Here is a 17776-nt window from a genome sequence, read left to right as displayed (position 1 = left end):
ATGTAACTTTCTATGTAACAGAGTCCACCTGACTCTGTTTTCATCCACTTATTCTGCTTTCCACTCTTCCTCTTGCCTTGTTCTCATCACACCATATTCCATGTCTCCCTGTCCCTTCTTTCTGTATTTTTCTTCTCTTTCCATCTTATACCTTGTGATGTACGTGGAGAACAAGGGTTACACAGGTGAAGAGTTCTGTCCATTTCTTCAGAGTAAGTCATATTTGGTATCTCAGCAGCCTCCCCTGACTCAGCTGCCGGCACTTTCAGAACCTGCTGGGGAGACAGTCAAAACTTCTGCCCATAGTCTCTTAGGATATAAATGGCTGCTAATCTTGGCCAGCCTGGCCTTGCAGGAGCCTGTGTACTCCAGCCCATGCGATGGCACATTCACTTTTAATAGATTATGGGGATGGCATTCCATACCAGTCAGATCATTAAAGGTTCAGTGTGATCCCAGGAAGGAAGTAGAGCAGGTAATGAAACGTACATGCCACTGATGCTGCTGTCTTAACACGACCTGCTAACAGGAGCCTGCTGTGTCCAGGAACAGTCTAAGTCCCACTGTAGGGCAGTCTTCACCATAGGATCATTCTTAGAATCTTTTCCGTCCAAGACGTAGGAGAGACACAAAATTTGACCCAGTTCTGACCTGTTACTGCAGTGCTTTCAGTGGGATGCATCTTAGCTCCTTCCTTACCTTCTCAGTCTTCAGAGTAGAATCCACTTCAGGGTTGGAAGAACTCTTGTGATCATCTAATTAACCAGCCCTTGGATGCCTAGTCCATAGATTGTGTGGTTCAATTTTGAATATCTCTCTTTTATTTAGCAGTCTGATCTCTTGGATTCGTGGCTGTCCCAGTTACCCATTGTCATTTGGCTTACCAAACAATGGATTGAACAATGCAATTTGTATAGAGTCCTGCATCTCATGCTAAACTACCACTTAGCCATCCAGCTGGCCAGCAGAAAAGAGAGAATGCAGTCACTTTACAAGTGAAAAGGTGGGCTGGAGAGATGGCTCAGCGGTTAAGAGCACTAACTGCTTTTCCAGAGGTCCTGAGTTCAATTCCCTACAACCACGTGGTGGCTCAGAACCATTCGTGGGGTCTGATGCCCTCTTCTGGTGTGTCTGAATACAGCTACCATCTTAAAAAGAAAAAAAAAAATTAAAAATACTAAAAATTTTGTTTAAGTAAAAAGGCATGTTCTTTCTCTTCAAAGAGCTGATTATGTCCTGGGGAAAGCCAGAGATGTAGAATTAAGACAGTTTAGAAAATGAATATCAAAGCAAGCAAGCTTCCTGTAATACAACACAGAACTTTTTAGAACAATCCAGAGTAAAGTGTTTGTATTTTGGGTTATGCTAGATATGTAAGATGTAACTTAAAAGTCAGTGGATGAAATAGCTGTATATTATGTTTTTTTCTCTTGATCTTGTAAGAAAGTAAGCAATGGTGTGTTTATAACAACTAAGATAAGCTAGCTGTGATGGTTTGTATATGCTTGGCCCAGAGAGTGGCAGTATTAGAAGGTGTGGCGTTATTAGAATAGATGTGTCACTGTGGGCGTGGGCTTAAGACCCTCAGCCTAGCTGCCTGGAAGTCAGTCTTCCACTAGCAGCCTGCACCATGCCTGCCTGGATGCTGCCATGCTCCTGCCTTGATGGTAACGGATGAACCTCTGAACCTATAAGCCAGCCCCAATTAAATGTTGTCCTTATAATGTTGCCATGGTCATTGTGTCTGTTCACAGCAGTAAAACCCTAAGACACTGGCCGAGAGGAAAGATCAGTCACAAGGCACTAAATCAAAGAAAGCTTTCTGGAGTTGACTTGCTTTAGGTCAGGTTTTGGTGAAATTGGGACTGAGCTATATTTCTGAAACTTTCCCCCATCAGCTGTGTCATCCACAGTTCTGAGGACTACCTAACAACCTTCTTCTACAAAACTCTTTAGGATTTTAAGTCCGTTTCCCACTTGGAACTCTAGTCCATCCATGTTATTTGTACCATTAACTTTAAGATCACCTCCGAGAGTCCCTGGGGTGATCCAGTGTTCCAAGATTTACTGAAGGCCTTCAGCATTATCAAGCAGGCCTCGGTGGAAACTGTAGAGCCTTGAGAACATGAGGAGCAGTAGAAGGAAGAATACTCAGTTGAAATGATTTGTTTGAGACAATCATAAAACTAACATTAGCAAATCTACCTCGCCAAGAAAGGGGTGGTAACGCTGAGCAGAAAGGCGCTGCTGCGGAGTGCTGCAGTGCTAGAGTCTGAGATAAGGGAGCACCAGTCCTACCTTTCTGCATAGAAGAGCAGCTTATTTAGAAATGAAGGCCTGAGCCCAGTTGGGTGCAGTTTAGAAAAGAGAAGAGCTGACTCCTCCCTCTACTTACCGTCTTAAGATAAAACTTAGAATCCTGAGCCTTTGACCTTGAAGATGTCACGTTTGCTATCTTCAGTTCCCAAGACTATTCCCATTCTGGAGAGTTGGAGGCTGCTGCTTCCTCCTTTTCTTCTTTTCTTTTTTTCAGATTTATTTTTATTATTTTTATTTGTGTGTGTAAGGATGCCCCTAGAGGCCAGAAGATGATATTGGATCCCCTGGAACTGGAGTTACAGGCAGTTGTGAGCCACCATGTAGGGGCTGGAAACCAAATATGGGTTTCCTGCAAGAGCAGCTGGTGCTCTTAACTGCTGAGCAGTCCCCCAGCCTCCAGGTTTCTCTTTGTAATTTCACATGTCTAATTCACAAGATCCCTTTTCACATTTAGAAGAGGACTCCTTCAGCAGACTCCTTTCCAAAGCTAACTTTGGGGGGCAGGCAAAGGGAGGGATCCCGAGAATGTTTCTCTGTCTGTGGCTGCTATCACCGCCAGCATTATCTCTGTATCTCTGAGCTGGGCTCTTTATTTTCTCACCCTGCCTTTTTTTTTCCCTTCAGTTTCCTGGAAGTGGGTAGGGGTTGGAAGAGAAGACAAATGGAAATTTCCGTGCATCTCTTCACTGTGCAGTGGTTGAGATGGGGTTTGGGCTACAGAGGATTGGGAGAGAGAGATGGAGTCAGCCCTGAGGGAGAACTGCTGAGCTGATGGTATGGTCTAATTACTCCTCTGCGTTGAGCTTGCCTGTAATTGTGGTTTCTGGGAGCCAGCACGTCCTGGAAATCTGCTAGGACAGCAGAGATTTGGGGTTTCCGCCTGGGATGGAGTTGAATTTTCCACTTGGAACAGCTTGCCCAGCACCCATTTTTGGCTGGGAGCAGGACGAATCCCTAAAGTTCAGAAGGGACAAAGATCAATATTGTCATGGGACATAGGCCTTCCCTTGGAACTGAATAAGAGTTACATATTCTGAAATTGTAGATGTTTTTGAAAGATTCAAATCGGCAGCAGATAGCCAGTTTGAATGAAAGGCAGATGCTGAAAAGTTAGACCAAACTCTGTCCCTTACCTCGAGAATGGCATTTACATGCCAGTTCCTCCCTCACTATCATTTTTATAGGGATGTCCCTAAATAATAATAGGTGGGGAAATACTATACTAAGTCAGCAACTTAAGTTCTCATTTCTCATGGTAATGAGGTGTGGTAAGAGTTGGCATATTCTGAGCATACATTATGTGCCCTTTACCAAACACTTGAGTGAATTCTGCCATTTAACTTCCTAATGATGCAGTGTCATAGTTATTTCAACCTCAGATGAAGTTGACAGGTTTAATATGTTGTCCAAGATAAAAGGTGCACTTCTGGATCTGCACCTGAGACATGAATTCAAGTACCAACTGCAGGTCTCAGCAGCCCAGGAATCTCAGCCAAGTACTTTATCTTCTGTTGATATCTCAGAGTTGCTGTGAGTATCAAGTACAATACTTACTCCTCAGCATACCTGTTACTGAATTCTTTAAAGTCTGTAGTACTAGATATGGAACTTGAGACATGTGCATCTAGGCAAGCTCTCTACTCCTGAGCCCCATTCCCCCACCCCTCAGTTTGTTAAGATAGGATTTCACTACGAAGTCTTGGCTGGCTTCAAACTCAAGATCTTCTTGCCTCTACCTCCTGTATGCTGAGATCACAGGTGGATGCACCGTATGGTCATAATTTAAATTTGAATACAGAAAAAACAACCTTTCCTGAGTTTGCAATCTGAGATTTCAGAACACTAAAATAAGTTAAGAACAGATCTGTGATAAAATAGACACTGAGGGCTCAAGCCAGAGAACAAAACATCGGTGAGACATTTCCTCCTGTGGTGCCAGGAAATGAACCGAACTCAGGGCCTCGTGCATGCTAGGCAAGTGCATTTTTTCTTAGTTACATCCCTAGCTTTTGAAAGCAGTGTTTATAGAGGTGTGTACTTGACACTAAACTGCTTGGGTTCAGCTACCTGCTCCGTGTTACTTAATGGTTGTTTGTAATCAAGACAGCCTTTCATAGTCCTGCTTCCTCAGCATAAAATAGTAGAATTGCATCCACTCAGGGGACATTATGAGAGTTGAATAGGATAAAAAAGAATGAGTTGAAACTTATGGAGTGCCAGGCCCTGGCCTGAGCATTTTAAAGGTGTGTTTTAAAATAACCCCGTCTTAGAGATCCTGTGAGATGGTGGTGCCGTCATTATCTCTACTTTATGGACAAGGAAGCTGCAGCAAGAAGTTAAATCAGCTCCTTGAGGTTGCGTAGCCAATAAAGGTCTGGGGCGCTTAGAGCTGTGGAAGAAAGCCTGTGCTTATAGGTATGCTTTCTTTCAGTAAGTGCTTGAAAGCAGTCTAGCTTCTGCTTCAGCATTTCTGTGTGTTTGACAAGCATACGCTCAGCACTGTGGGTCAGTCAGTACAGGGTATGGCAGGCAGGATTTGGGCTCTTAAATTGTTGCTTATATAGTTAGGTGGAGATATGATCAATATTGATGAAATAACTTGAAATAAATGCAGTATAAACTCAAAACTCAGTAAAAATTAATTTTGTTTCTGAAAAGATCACTGGGGAAGTGGGGCCAGTTAGGATAGCTTATTAGAGATGGTTGTATTTGAGTTCAGCCTTAGAAAACTGTGCTGAGAAGCAATAATAAACAATCTGGAGGCCTGGAATTGGAAAAAGTTTGAATTTCCAAGTTAGTCACTCATCATTCAACACATTTTCATTGAGTGTATATTTAGACACCACATATTGAGGCTTTAATCATCCACAAACCACATTTCTGATGGTAGTTCTGTAAGACATTATTACTCAGTGATGTCGTAGCCATCTTTTGTCTAAGTGCACTATGATGTTCAATCAGCAATTCAATGAGTTGACACCCTTCTTAGGATGTGTCCCTTTAGACAGCCCTCAGTGGAGACTGAGGTCTGAGGGGATGGCTCAGCTGCCTCTGCCTCTCCCCATCCATCCAGGTCTGTCTTCTAGATGTTACTTTTTGTGGACTAGTGTCTTCCAAGCTGACATACTGTTATTTTCATACTCTGGGTGAGCCCTTGCTGTCATTAAAAATATATATATATATTATGTGATTTGTGCCTGGATAAAACCAGTGTATGTTCTGGTCCCTGGGAAAGGAGTCTATGTCACTCATTTATTTCTTCTTCTATCCTTTACTTCCTAGCTCACCCCACATTTGAACCACACGTTAGAACTAAGACTGTACTCCAAATTCTCAGACCCATAGTACACCATATTTAAACCTCTCTGCTACCCGATAATAAACGTAGTCAAATTGCATGCTCTGAGGCAAATGCTTATTATTCATGCTAATCTATGGAAGGTCTTATAAGGCCACCTCCCTGAACCAGTAATTTTTGTCTTAATACTCTCTCCATTGTTCCTCACAAAATGAAATTTGATTCAATAGAAAAGAGCATTGTGCATATGTGTATAAGTGTATGTGTCATACATATGGAAGGAACAGAAGCTGTTCTACAAACCCTTTGTCTTCCCACAAAAATGGCATTGGGTCCCCCAATAGAAAGCAGCAGGTGATTTCCTCTTTCTGTGGACTAACCAGGTCTGCAGACCTGAAAGGCCTGAGTGGCAAGGCTGCTGGAGAGTTCTCTTGTTTTGCAGCCTGCCTGTTCCACCTACAGTCAGGAGGACACAAGCTGAGTTTGTTGCAGAGATCATTTTAGGCGTGGTAAGTTTATTCTACAAATAGTGCCATGTGTCAGTGTAGCCAGTCTGAAGGGATAGTGAAAATCAGAGAGAACCAGAGTGGACCTCTTGCTGATGGAACTGTAACGAGAGCTGCAGGAGTCTGGCTACTCAAGAAATGGATTCAATTTTTCCATGGTTGGCCTTCAGTCAGGATCCTAACCAGATATGTGTTTAAATTGGAAAACCCACGGGGGATGAAGAATCGTGCAGTATTAGCACAGGAAAGGACCCATAATAATCCATCCCAGCCTCTCACTGAAGGGGTGACAAACTAAAGACCAGAGAAGAAAGGGTGGATTGACTTCATGCCCTGACTGTCAGCATCTCAGTCTCATTTTCTTCATCTATAGCTGAAAGCAGCAGTGTCCCCTCACCATGTCATTGTCAGAATTAAAATGAGTACCTACTTCATATTAATGCTTTTATTTATCATTTTCTTCTATCTTTTCACGGGCATACAAAAGAGACAGGCAGGTCTAGAACCCAGCTGTCTCACTGAGCCCCGCCTGCTTGCTCTCAGGGTTTGCTCCCCTCTCCTGTGGCAGTCTCAGCGGTTTCCTCCCCTGGGGCTTTGGCTGCCTCGGCTGCCCCAGGCAGATCTTAGATCTTCTGAAACTTGGTTTGATTATGATGTCAAGTTGTACAGCCTATAAGTGGCAGATTTGGCACCAACATCCCAGTCTCCTAATCTGCAGATACTATCTTTGGATACTGTTCTTTTAATCAGAGGCAGTTGTTTGTTTGAGGACACACAACAAAATTAATGTGGATTAAATATGATGATGGACAGTAGTGAACCATCTACTTCAGACATCTGTAAGATGGGCATATCTGTGCTGGATAATTCAATTCATGTATTTTGTTTTGAAAGACAAGTTATAATTGCTTATAAGGCAGCAGTAAACTAATTATGTTTGTCTTCAGGCTCTTTAACAGAATAGCAGCCTTGTATAAAGTATTGCTGTATGCCATACATTAGCTGTTTGGTTTTGAGACAGCATCTCACTGTGTATATAGCCCTAGATGGTCTGCAGCTCACTGTGCACACAAGTCAGGCATCAGACTCTCAAGATCCACCTGCCTCTGCCTCCTAGATTCTGGGATTAAAGATGTCCCAACCACACCTGGCTGTGCCAGTTTTTAAAACAGCACTGCATGATGGTTAGTTAGAATTATAGTTTTGTAGATAAGAAAAGTATACAGAAAGTAAATTATTTGCCTTAAGTCACAGATATCAAATGTAAAACTAGGATGCAAACCTATTGTGTCTAACTCCACACACCACCACGTTGCTCCTTGATCATAATTTGAATTTTCAGATGTGGCTCAGACAATGAGCTGTATATGAGGAATATGTAACAAATGAAATAGAGCTCATGGGAGGAGCTAGGGAGATAGTTCAGTGGGTAAATCTAAAGGAGGAAGACGGAGTTCTGATTCCCCAGCACCCACATGAATGTCAGGGAGATGGGGAAGCCCTCCTGAAATCATAGAGTGCAAGAGACAGAAACAGGGACTCCATGGAAGAAGATAACTAACTAGACTCACCAAATCAGCAAGCTCTGGGTTCTAGTGAGAGGCCCTGTCTCAGTATACATTAGATGGGGAACAATTGAAGAAAACAAATTGACATCAACCTCTGACCTCTCCCACATGCACACGAACATGCACATGCACGCGCACACATGCAACCCCATAGTGATATCTAATACCTGTGTGCTAATTTTACTTTTTTGAGATTTGTTTATTTTTTTTTTCTTTTTTGGTTTTTATCGAGACAGGGTTTCTCTGTGTAGCCCTGGCTGTCCTAGAACTCACTCTGTAGACCAGGCTGGCCTCAAACTCAGAAATCCGCCTGCCTCTGCCTCCCGAGTGCTAGGATTAAAGGCATGCGCCACCAACGCCTGGCTTGTTTATTTTTATTTCATCTGTATTAGTAGTTTGTGTGTGTGGATGTTTGTGCACAGTTGTAGGGGAGAGGGGATAGCGTGGGGAAAGAGGGGAGTGGGAGAGAGAGCCCATGTCCAGCCAGAGTTCTGGTGCTCTGGGCAGGTGGACAGGGGAGGACTGCCAGACGCTTTCCACGTGGCCCCAGATGGGCATCTGGCTGTGTTAGGCCACTGAGCCCACATGGCCAGTGGTGGACAAGGGGCAGCCCCAGGAACCAGGTTCTCAGCCTCCAGCATCCCACGCTGGATACAACAGAGGAGCTGAGAACAGAATAGGGGCCCTGGGGTGGCACTCGGTTCCGGATATAAGGGTAGAGGGCAGAGGGAGAGGGGACACTGGGTGGTTCCCAGGCAGGCGAGAGTCCTTAGTCTGGTCCATGGCTGAGACGTAGGAAGGCCTTCTGTCGGGAGGTTAGATACGGCTGTTAGGAGAAAGCCTATCCCATTGTTCAATCACTGTGGGTCTTGATGAACAGACAGTGTATTAGTTAGGGTTTTACTGCTGTGAACAGACACTATGACCAAGGCAAGTCTTATAAAAAAAACAACATTTAATTGGGGCTGGCTTACAGGTTCAGAGGTTCAGTCCATTATCATCAAGGTGGGAGCATGGCAGTATCCAGGCAGGCATGGTGCAGGAGGAGCTGAGAGTTCTATGTCTTCATCCAAAGGCTGCTAGTGGAAGACTGACTTCCAGGCAACTAGGGTGAGGATCTTATACCCACACCCACAGTGACACACCCATTCCAACCAGGTCACACCTATTCCAACAAGGCCACACCTTCAGATGGTGCCACTCCCTGGTCCAAGGATATACAAACCATCACATTCCACTCCCTGGTCCCCATAGACTTGTTCAAAAACATGAGTCTATGGGGGCCATACTTAAACATAGCATAATGCAAAATGCATTTAGTGCAACTTTCAAAGTCCTCATAGTCTATAGCAGTTGCAACAATGCTAAAAGTCCAAAGTTCAAGGTCTCTTCTGAGATTCATTCAACTTAATTAACTGTAATCCCCAAAGCAAGGCAGGAAACCAGCTGGGCAAACTCCAAACTCTGCATCTCCATGGCTGATGTCAAAGTGATCTTCAGATCTCCACTCCTTTTTCATCTTTTTTGACTGCAACAAACTGCTTCCTCCTGGGCTGGTTCTTCTCCCTGTTAGCAGCTTTCTTCAGCATGTATCCCATGGCTCTGGCATCTTTAACATCTTTGAGTCTCCAAGGCAATTTCAATGTTACAGCTTCTTCTTTCAATGTCTGGGATTCCACTTGATCTTTTGGGCTCCTCCTAAGGGCTGGCATCACTTCTCCATCTCTGTCCTCTGTAGCACTCTATGCTCAGGTTGATCCACTCCATTACGGCTGCTGTTCTTGGTGATCATCCCATGGTACTGACATCTCCAATACACTGGGGTGTTCCACTCCAACTAGGCTTCACCAATAGCCTCTCATAGGCTCTCTTCAGGGTGCCAAGCCTCAAATCCTTTGCATGACCCCTTCAATCCTGGGCCATCAACTACAGCTGAGGCTTCACCTTCTCCAATGGGCTTCCCTGGCCTCTCACAGTGCTAAGCCTCAGCTTCTCTCCATGATCCCTTCATTCCTTCACAAGCAGTACCACCTGAGTGACTCTTACACATTACCAAGTCCAGCCGCAGCATGAGGTACAACCTTGGGTATCTCTGGAACACAGCTTCTTTGTGCTCCCAGAAAACAATTTCCAGAAGATTTCACCTCAACGATGCTGGTCTCTTCACCTTAGCCTCAGGCAAACTTTTCAGACAAGGGCAAAAAGTAGCCACATTCTTCACCAAAATACCACAAAACCAGTCCTTATGCCACATTCTGAAATTCTTCTCCTTTGAAATCTCTTGGGCCAGGTCAACACAGTTCAAATCACTCCCAGCAACAAAATCTTCCATATTCCTACTAGGATGACCCATTAAGCCCCATTTAAAGCATTCCACTGCTTTCCAAATCCAAAGTCCCAAAATCCACATTCTTTCAAATAAAAGCATGGTCAGGCCTATCACAGCAATACCCCACTCCTGGTACCAACTTCTGTATTAGTTAGGGTTTTACTGCTGTGAACAGACACTATGACCAAGGCAAGTCTTATAAAAAAAACAACATTTAATTGGGGCTGGCTTACAGGTTCAGAGGTTCAGTCCATTATCATCAAGGTGGGAGCATGGCAGTATCCAGGCAGGCATGGTGCAGGAGGAGCTGAGAGTTCTATGTCTTCATCCAAAGGCTGCTAGTGGAAGACTGACTTCCAGGCAACTAGGGTGAGGATCTTATACCCACACCCACAGTGACACACCCATTCCAACCAGGTCACACCTATTCCAACAAGGCCACACCTTCAGATGGTGCCACTCCCTGGTCCAAGGATATACAAACCATCACAGACAGTCTATGGTTTTAGAGCTTTATTGTAGAAAAGCAGGGAGAAAGGAGAGAAGGTAGAAAGAGTGGGAGAGGCCAGCCATGGCCAAGAGAAGAGAAGAGGGGAGGGGGATAGAGAGTAAGAGAGATAAAAGCTTAAAGAGAGAGAGATGGGAAGGGAAAAAGAGGAGAGCTAGAGAGTAAGAAAGATTAAAGAGAGTGAGGAGGGACCAAGCAGCCCCTCTTATAGTGGGCTGCTATCTTGCTGTTGCTAGGTAACTGTGGGGCGGAGTCTAACGAGAATGCCAGAAGCTTGGAACATTGTCTAAGGGACTGCTAGCCACATGCCTCTCTTGTGGGAGCTGTGAAGGCGGTAACTTCTACAGGAGCCCGGGGTACAGGAGATGTGATCAAATGCCTCCATCCCATGTAGGTGGAAATTACCACCCACCGGGTCCCCATGGGGTTCAAGACCTAAACTCAACTGGAGATCAGGCTGTCTATGCATAACCCATTGCCCTGCGCGTGTGTGTGTGTGTGTGTGTGTGTGTGTGTGTGTGTGTGTGTGTGTAGTGCCAACAGAAGCCAGAAGATGGTGTCAGAGCTCCTGGAACTGGAGTTGCAAACGATCATGAGCTGTCATGTAGGGGATGGAAATCAAATTTGGATCCTCTGGAAAAGCAGTGTTCTCTTAACCATTGACTCTTGAGCTGTCTCTGCAGTCCCTTGTATGCTAATTAAAAAGAAAAAATAAGAAAAGTGTGAGTCTCTGTTAATAAAAGCTGGAAGACCCATGTAGTGTTGGATCAAGAGTGAGGAGATGTATGCATACCCCAGAGTAATTCTGATTTGGGTTGGTTTTTTTTAAGATGATATTTTCCTTTATTTATTCATCTGTTGATAAGCATCAAGGCGGCATCCATGAATTGAATATTCTGAGTAATTCTTTGATAAACATGGATGAGTAAATAGCTCTAAGCTTTGTGGACTTGCATACTTTTAGAATATGCTAGAAGAGGTACAGACGACCCAGGGGATAGTTCAGCTCTTATCAACTAAAGCAGCCATATTGGCACCCCCACAGTGGCTGCTTTAATTTCGACTCATACTAGAAATGAGTATCTCTCCTCCCTCTGTATATACTCATTAATTTTTCTTTGTTTTTCAGTTATATTAGTTTTATTTTTCTTCTTTAATACAATGCATTTTAATCATACTCAGCCTTCCCCAGCCCTCCCAGGTCCATCATCATTCCATACCAATCCAACTACATATATTCCCACCCTCACCCCACTTTCTGTCTCTCTTTGGAAGAAAACAGGCTTCTAAGAGATAACAGCCAAACATAACAAAACAAATATGATGACATACAATAAAACCATCACATGAATGCTAGGCAAGACAACCTGACAGAAGAAGAGCCCCCAGAGCAGGCACAAGAATCAGAGAGCCACTCTTTCACCTGTTCAGCAGTCCTATAAAAATACTAAGCTGAAAGCTATAATATATATGAAGAGGACATGGTGCAGACCATGTAGGCAGGCCCTATGCTTGCTGCTTTGGTCTTTGTTGGTTATTTGAACCTTGCTCAGTTGATTTAGAAGGCAATATTCTCCTTGTGTCCTCTGTCCCCTCTGGCTTTGCCTCCTTTTCCTCTGGGTTCCCTGAGCTGGGGGGGGGGGGGGGGGACGGGGACGGGGACGACACTGATCTATGAGTTGAACAGAGTATCATTAGGGATCATTGCTTGCTTGCTTGCTTGCTTTCTACCAGTAGTGTTTGGTTTTACTCTAGGTCTCTGGGCTATATATATCTAGTCTTTGGTTCTTGGTCATCCAATGTGGTGGTTTGAATATGCTTGGCCCAGGGAGTGGAACTGTTTGGAGGTGTGGCCTTGTTGGAGGAAGTGTGTCACTGTGGGGGTGGACTTTGAAGCTTAGGTCAGTGCAGAAAAGTCAGTCTTCTCCTATTTGCCTTCAAAACAAATGTAGAATTCTACACCATGTCTGTCTGGATGCTGCCTTGCTCCTGCCTTGATGATAATAGACTGAACCTCTGAACCTGTAAGCTAGCCCCAATTAAATGTTGTCATAAGAGTTGCCTTGGTTATGGTATCTGTTTACTTAGTTAGTAAAACCCTAACTAAGACACCCAAGCAGTGTCAGTTATGGGTTTCATCTCATGGAATGGGCCTTAAGTTAAAACAAACATTGGTTACACCCACAGATTCTCTGCCACCATTGCCCTAGCATATCTTGAAGGCAGGGCAGATTGTAGGTCCAAAGCTTTTTAGCTAGGCTGCTGTTTATGTTTCTTTTTTTTTTGGTAACCTGCAGAATACCTTCCCATACCAAAGACACTAGAATGTAGGGGAGAAGGCTCATGTAGGCGCCAGCTCAACTTCTCCATGTTTAATGAGTTGTGTGGGTGTTGTCTTCAGCAATGGAGCCCTGCTGTCCATTTGCAGAGAATAACCCATTGTCTTAGTAACAGCCTAGGTTGTTTGGGGATTTCCATGAGACCCCCCCTTGGCCAACAACTCAATTGAATGCAGCCTAATCCTGGTATTGGGAGCCCTGTTTAGTGACGAGAGATGGCCAAGTAGGACTCCAATTCCCCCATTATTAGGAGACCTCATAGGATATACTTCATACACTTTAGTTTTTACTATACTAGGTTTCCATATCATCCCTCAGATGCCCCTCAGTTCCCTCTCTCTCTCTCTCTCTCTCTCTCTCTCTCTCTCTCTCTCTCTCTCTCTCTCTCTCTCTGTCTCTCTCTCTCTCTGCATTTCCTTCCTCAACCTTATCTCCTCCACCTCCCCACCCAATCCTCCCATTCCCCTCCCTGGTTGTCCCCAGTACACCGTAAAGCCTATTCTAGTTCACCCTCCCAAAGAGATCCATGTGTCCTCCCCCTCCCACCCCCACCCAGTTCTTTCCTCTGGTGGGTCTGCAGATTGTAGATTGATTGCCTATCCAATAGTTAATATCCACATATAACTGAATACATACCATCTTTCTCTGTCTGGCTTTCCTCACTCAGGATGATTTGTTTCCTAATTCCATCCATTTGCCTGCAAATTTCATGTCATTGTTTTTAACAGTTGAGTAATACTCCATTGTATAAATGTACCACATTTTCTTTATCCATTCTTTTGTTGAGGGACATCTAAGTTGTTTCTAGTTTCTGAGTACTATGGATAAAGCTACCATGAACATGGTAGAGCAAGTGTCCTTGTGGTAGGATGAAGTGTCTTTTGAGTGTATGCCCAAGAGGAATATAGCTGGGTCTAGAGGTAGATCAATTCCTAACTTTCTGAGAAACTGCCATATCGATTTCTGTACTAGCTGTACAAGTTTGCACTCCTACCAACAATGACTGAATGTTCCTCTTATACTACAACTTCACCAATATGAGCCATCAGTTTTATATTGATCAGAGCAATTCTGAGAGATGTAAGGTGGAATCTCAAAGTATTTTTGATTTGCATATCCCTAATAGCTAAGGATGTTGAACATTTAAGTGTTCCTCAGCCATTTGAGTTTCCTCTATTAAGAAGTCTCTATTTAGGTCTGTACTCCATTTTTAGTTGGATTATTTGGCTTTTTTTGATATCTAGTTACTTGACTTCTTTATTTTTTATGTGGTGTTGGTAAAACTTTTCCCCGTTTTGCAGGCTGTCACTTTGCCCAAATGATGCTGTCCTTTGCCTTACAGAAGCTTTTCAGTTTCAAGAGGCCTGTCTTGTTAATTTTGATGCCTGTGCTGTCAGTGTTCTGTTCAAGGAGTCTTCTCTTGTGCCAGTGAGTTCAAGACTATCCCCAGTTTCTCTTCTATTGGGCTTAGTGTATTGGGTTTTGGACTTGAAATTTTTTTACAGTGATATGTATAGATTTATTTGCATTCTTCTACATGCAGACATCCGGTTGACCAGCACCACTTGTTGAAGATTCAGTTTGAAAGTATTGAGTATTTTTGTATCTATATTCATAAAAGAAATTGGTGTGAAATTTTTTTTTCTTGTTGGGTCTTTGTGTGGTGTGGGTATCTGAGTGACTGTGTCCTCATAGAATTAGATAATGTTCTTTCTGTTTATATTTTGTGGACTAATTTGAGTAATTTTGGTGTTAACTCTTCTTTGAAAGTCTGATAAAACTCTGGGCTAAAACCCTCTGGCCCTGAGCTTTTCTTGCGGGAGACGTTTAATGATTACTTTTATTTCACTAGAGGATATAGGTCTACTTTGCTTATCTGATCTTGATTTAAGTTTGATAAGTGGTACTGTTTTAGTTAAGGTTTTATTGCTGTAAACAGACATCATGACCAAGACAACTCTTATAAGGACAACATTTAATTGGGACTGACTTATAGGTTTAGAGGTTCAGTCTATTATCATCAAGGCAAGAACATGGCAGCATCCAGACAAGCATGATGCGGGAGGAGCTGAGAGTTCTACATATTCATCTGAAGGCTGCTAGCAGAATACTGGCTTCCAGGCAGCTAGGATGAGGATCTTAAAGACCACGCCCACAGTGACACACCTACTCCAACAGGACCACACCTTCTAATAGTGCCACTCCCTGGGACAAGCATATACAAACCATCGCAGGCCATACCTAGCTATGGCATAATGCAAAATACATTTAGTCCAACTTCAAAAGTCTCCATAGTCTCAACAATGTTAAAAGTCCAAAGTTGAAAATCTCCTCCAAGGGCCTGGAGAGATGGCTCAGAGGTTAAGAGCACTAACTGCTCTTCCAGAGGTCCTGAGTTCAAATCCCAACAACCACATGGTGGCTCGAAACCATCTATAATGAGATCTTTTGTCCTCTTCTGGTGTGTCTGAAGACAGCTACAGTGTACTTATATATAATAAATAAATAAATCTGAAAGAAAGAAAGAAAGAAAAGAAAAAAGAAAAGAAGAAAGTCTCCTCTGAGATTCATCCAACTATAATCCCCAGAGAAAGACAGGAAACCAGCTGGGCAGACTCCAAACTCTGCATCTCCATGTCTGATGTCAAAGCAGTCTTCAGATCTCCAACTCCTTTTTTCATCTTTGTTGACTGCAACAAACTTCTTTCTCCTGATCTGGTTCCATCCCTACTAGCAGCTTTCCTCAGCAGATAGCCCATGGTTCTGGCATCTTGAATATCTTGGGGTCTCCAAGGCAACTTCAGTGTTACAGCTTCTTGTTTCAATGTCTGGGATTCACACATGTTCTTCTGGACTCCTCCAAAGGGCTGGCATCACTTCTACAGCCCTGTCCTCTGTAGCTCTAAGCTCAGGTTGATCCACTCCACTGCCACTGCTGTTCTTGGTGATCATCCCATGGTACTGGCTTCTCCAGTATGCTGTGTCTTTTGTTGCAACTAGGCTTCGCCAATAACCTCTCATGGGCTCTCTTCATGGTGCCAAGCCTCAACTCCTTTGCATGACCCCTCTACTGCAATTGGGACTGCACCTTCACCAATGGCCTTCCATAGCCTCTCACAGTGCCAAGCCTCAGCTGTTCTTGATGACCCCTTCATGCCTTCAAAACCAGAATCATCTGGGTGACTCTTACTTATTACCAAGTACAGCTGCCGAAGGAGATACAACCCTGGCTGTCTCTGGAACACAGCTTCTTTGTGCTCTCAGATAACACTTTCCAGAAGATTCCCCTCAGTGATGCTGATCTCTTAATCACCACTAATTTCTTAGCTCCAGCTAACCAGCATCAATTGTCCCAGTAAGCCCTTCTATTCTTGACTCTAAAGCCAGAGCCACATGGCTGAAGCTGCCTGAGTCCTGCTATTGATAGAGCTAGAACATGGCCTCCCTTTTCTGTTACATTATCACCAGCTTTGTTTTCTAACTCCTTCACTGCCTAAGGTTGGCTGTCCTGGAACTTGTTCTGTAGATTGACCTTGAACTCAGAAACCTGCATGACTGTCTCCTGCAATTCTAGGATTAAAGGCATGCACTGCCATGCCTGGACTTAAGCTTTTCTTCACCTAGAACCTGCTCTGTTCAAGGCTGACCTTGAACTCAGAGATTTGCTTAGCTTTGCCTTCTGGTATTAAAGGTTTGTTCTGCCAAGCCCGGACCAAAACTCTGCTGGGTGGTATCTTACCCCAAGTTCACTACTCCCTTAATTAAATTTAATATCCTTAAACCCAGGAATCGGCTCCTTTTCACTCCCTGGTGCCTCTTTAATACTCAAACCATATATTTTATATTTTTCCTTCCTCAGCATGCTATGCTTCTCATGAGACTTAACCAGAGAAAAAAGTCTGATAGGTGTTTCTTTATTCTTGTTCTTGTTGTTGTTGTTGTTGTTTTGGGTTTTGGTTTTTGTTTTCAGGCTTATTGAAAATATGGCATAATAGATTAAACAGCTCCACATGGTGTTTTGAAATTCATCTCAACCGTAGGCTGAGTGACCTGAAGGTTAAAGATTTCTGAGACTTTCTTTGTCAGCAATTAATCTGAGTCTCTTCACCTTAGCCTCAGACACACTCTTTAGACAAGGGCAGAAAACAGCCACAATCTTCACCAAAATGCCACAAAAACAGTCTCTAGGCCATATATTGAAATTCTTCACTGAAACCTCTTGGGCCAGGTCTGCACAATTCAAATCACTCTCAGTAACAAAGTCCTCCATATTCCTACTAGGATAGCCCAGTAAGCCCCATTTAAAGCATCCCACTGCTTTCCAAATCCAAAGTCCTAAAATCCACATTCTTCCAAACAAAAGCATGGTCAGGCCTATCACAGAAAGACCCCCTCCTCGTACCAACTTCTGTCTTAGGATTTTACTATTTTGAACAGACACCCTGACCAAGGCAATTTTTATAGAGGACAACATTTAATTGGGCCTGGCTTACAGGCTCAGAGGTTCAATCCAGTATCATAAAGGCAGGAACATGACACCATCTAGGCAGGCATGGTGCAGGAAGAGCGGAGAGTTCTACATCTTCATCTGAAGGCTGCTAGCAGAATACTGACTTCCAGGCATCTAAAATGAAGATCTTAAAGCTCACACCCACAATGACACACCTAGTCCAACAAAGCCACACCTACTCTAACAGAGCCACACCTTATAATAGTGCCACTCCCTGAGTCAAGCATATACAAACCATCTGAGGTACCAATTGAGAAAATTATCTATTTCTTTTAGACTTTCCAATTTTGTGGAGTACATGTTTTTAAAAGTATATTCTTAGGATTCTCTGGATTTCCTTTAAGTCTGTTGTTATGTCTCCCTTTTTATTTCTGATTTTGTTCATTTTGAGAGTCTCTC

General features: G+C 43.5%; 1 protein-coding gene across 9 annotated transcripts in view; it reads left to right on the top strand.

The window, feature by feature from the left end:
* The window catches only part of Arhgef11 (Rho guanine nucleotide exchange factor 11), a 125405-nt gene that overhangs the window by 41874 nt on the left and 65755 nt on the right, over positions 1 to 17776 (top strand). The window lies entirely within an intron of this gene.

The sequence above is a fragment of the Mus caroli genome, unplaced genomic scaffold (assembly GCF_978045245.1).
Source record: "Mus caroli unplaced genomic scaffold, Mus_caroli_1 scaffold_3, whole genome shotgun sequence".
Taxonomy (NCBI): Eukaryota; Metazoa; Chordata; class Mammalia; order Rodentia; family Muridae; genus Mus; species Mus caroli.
The sequence above is the reverse complement of the archived record's forward strand: the minus strand, read 5'-3'. Positions and strand labels throughout refer to the sequence as shown.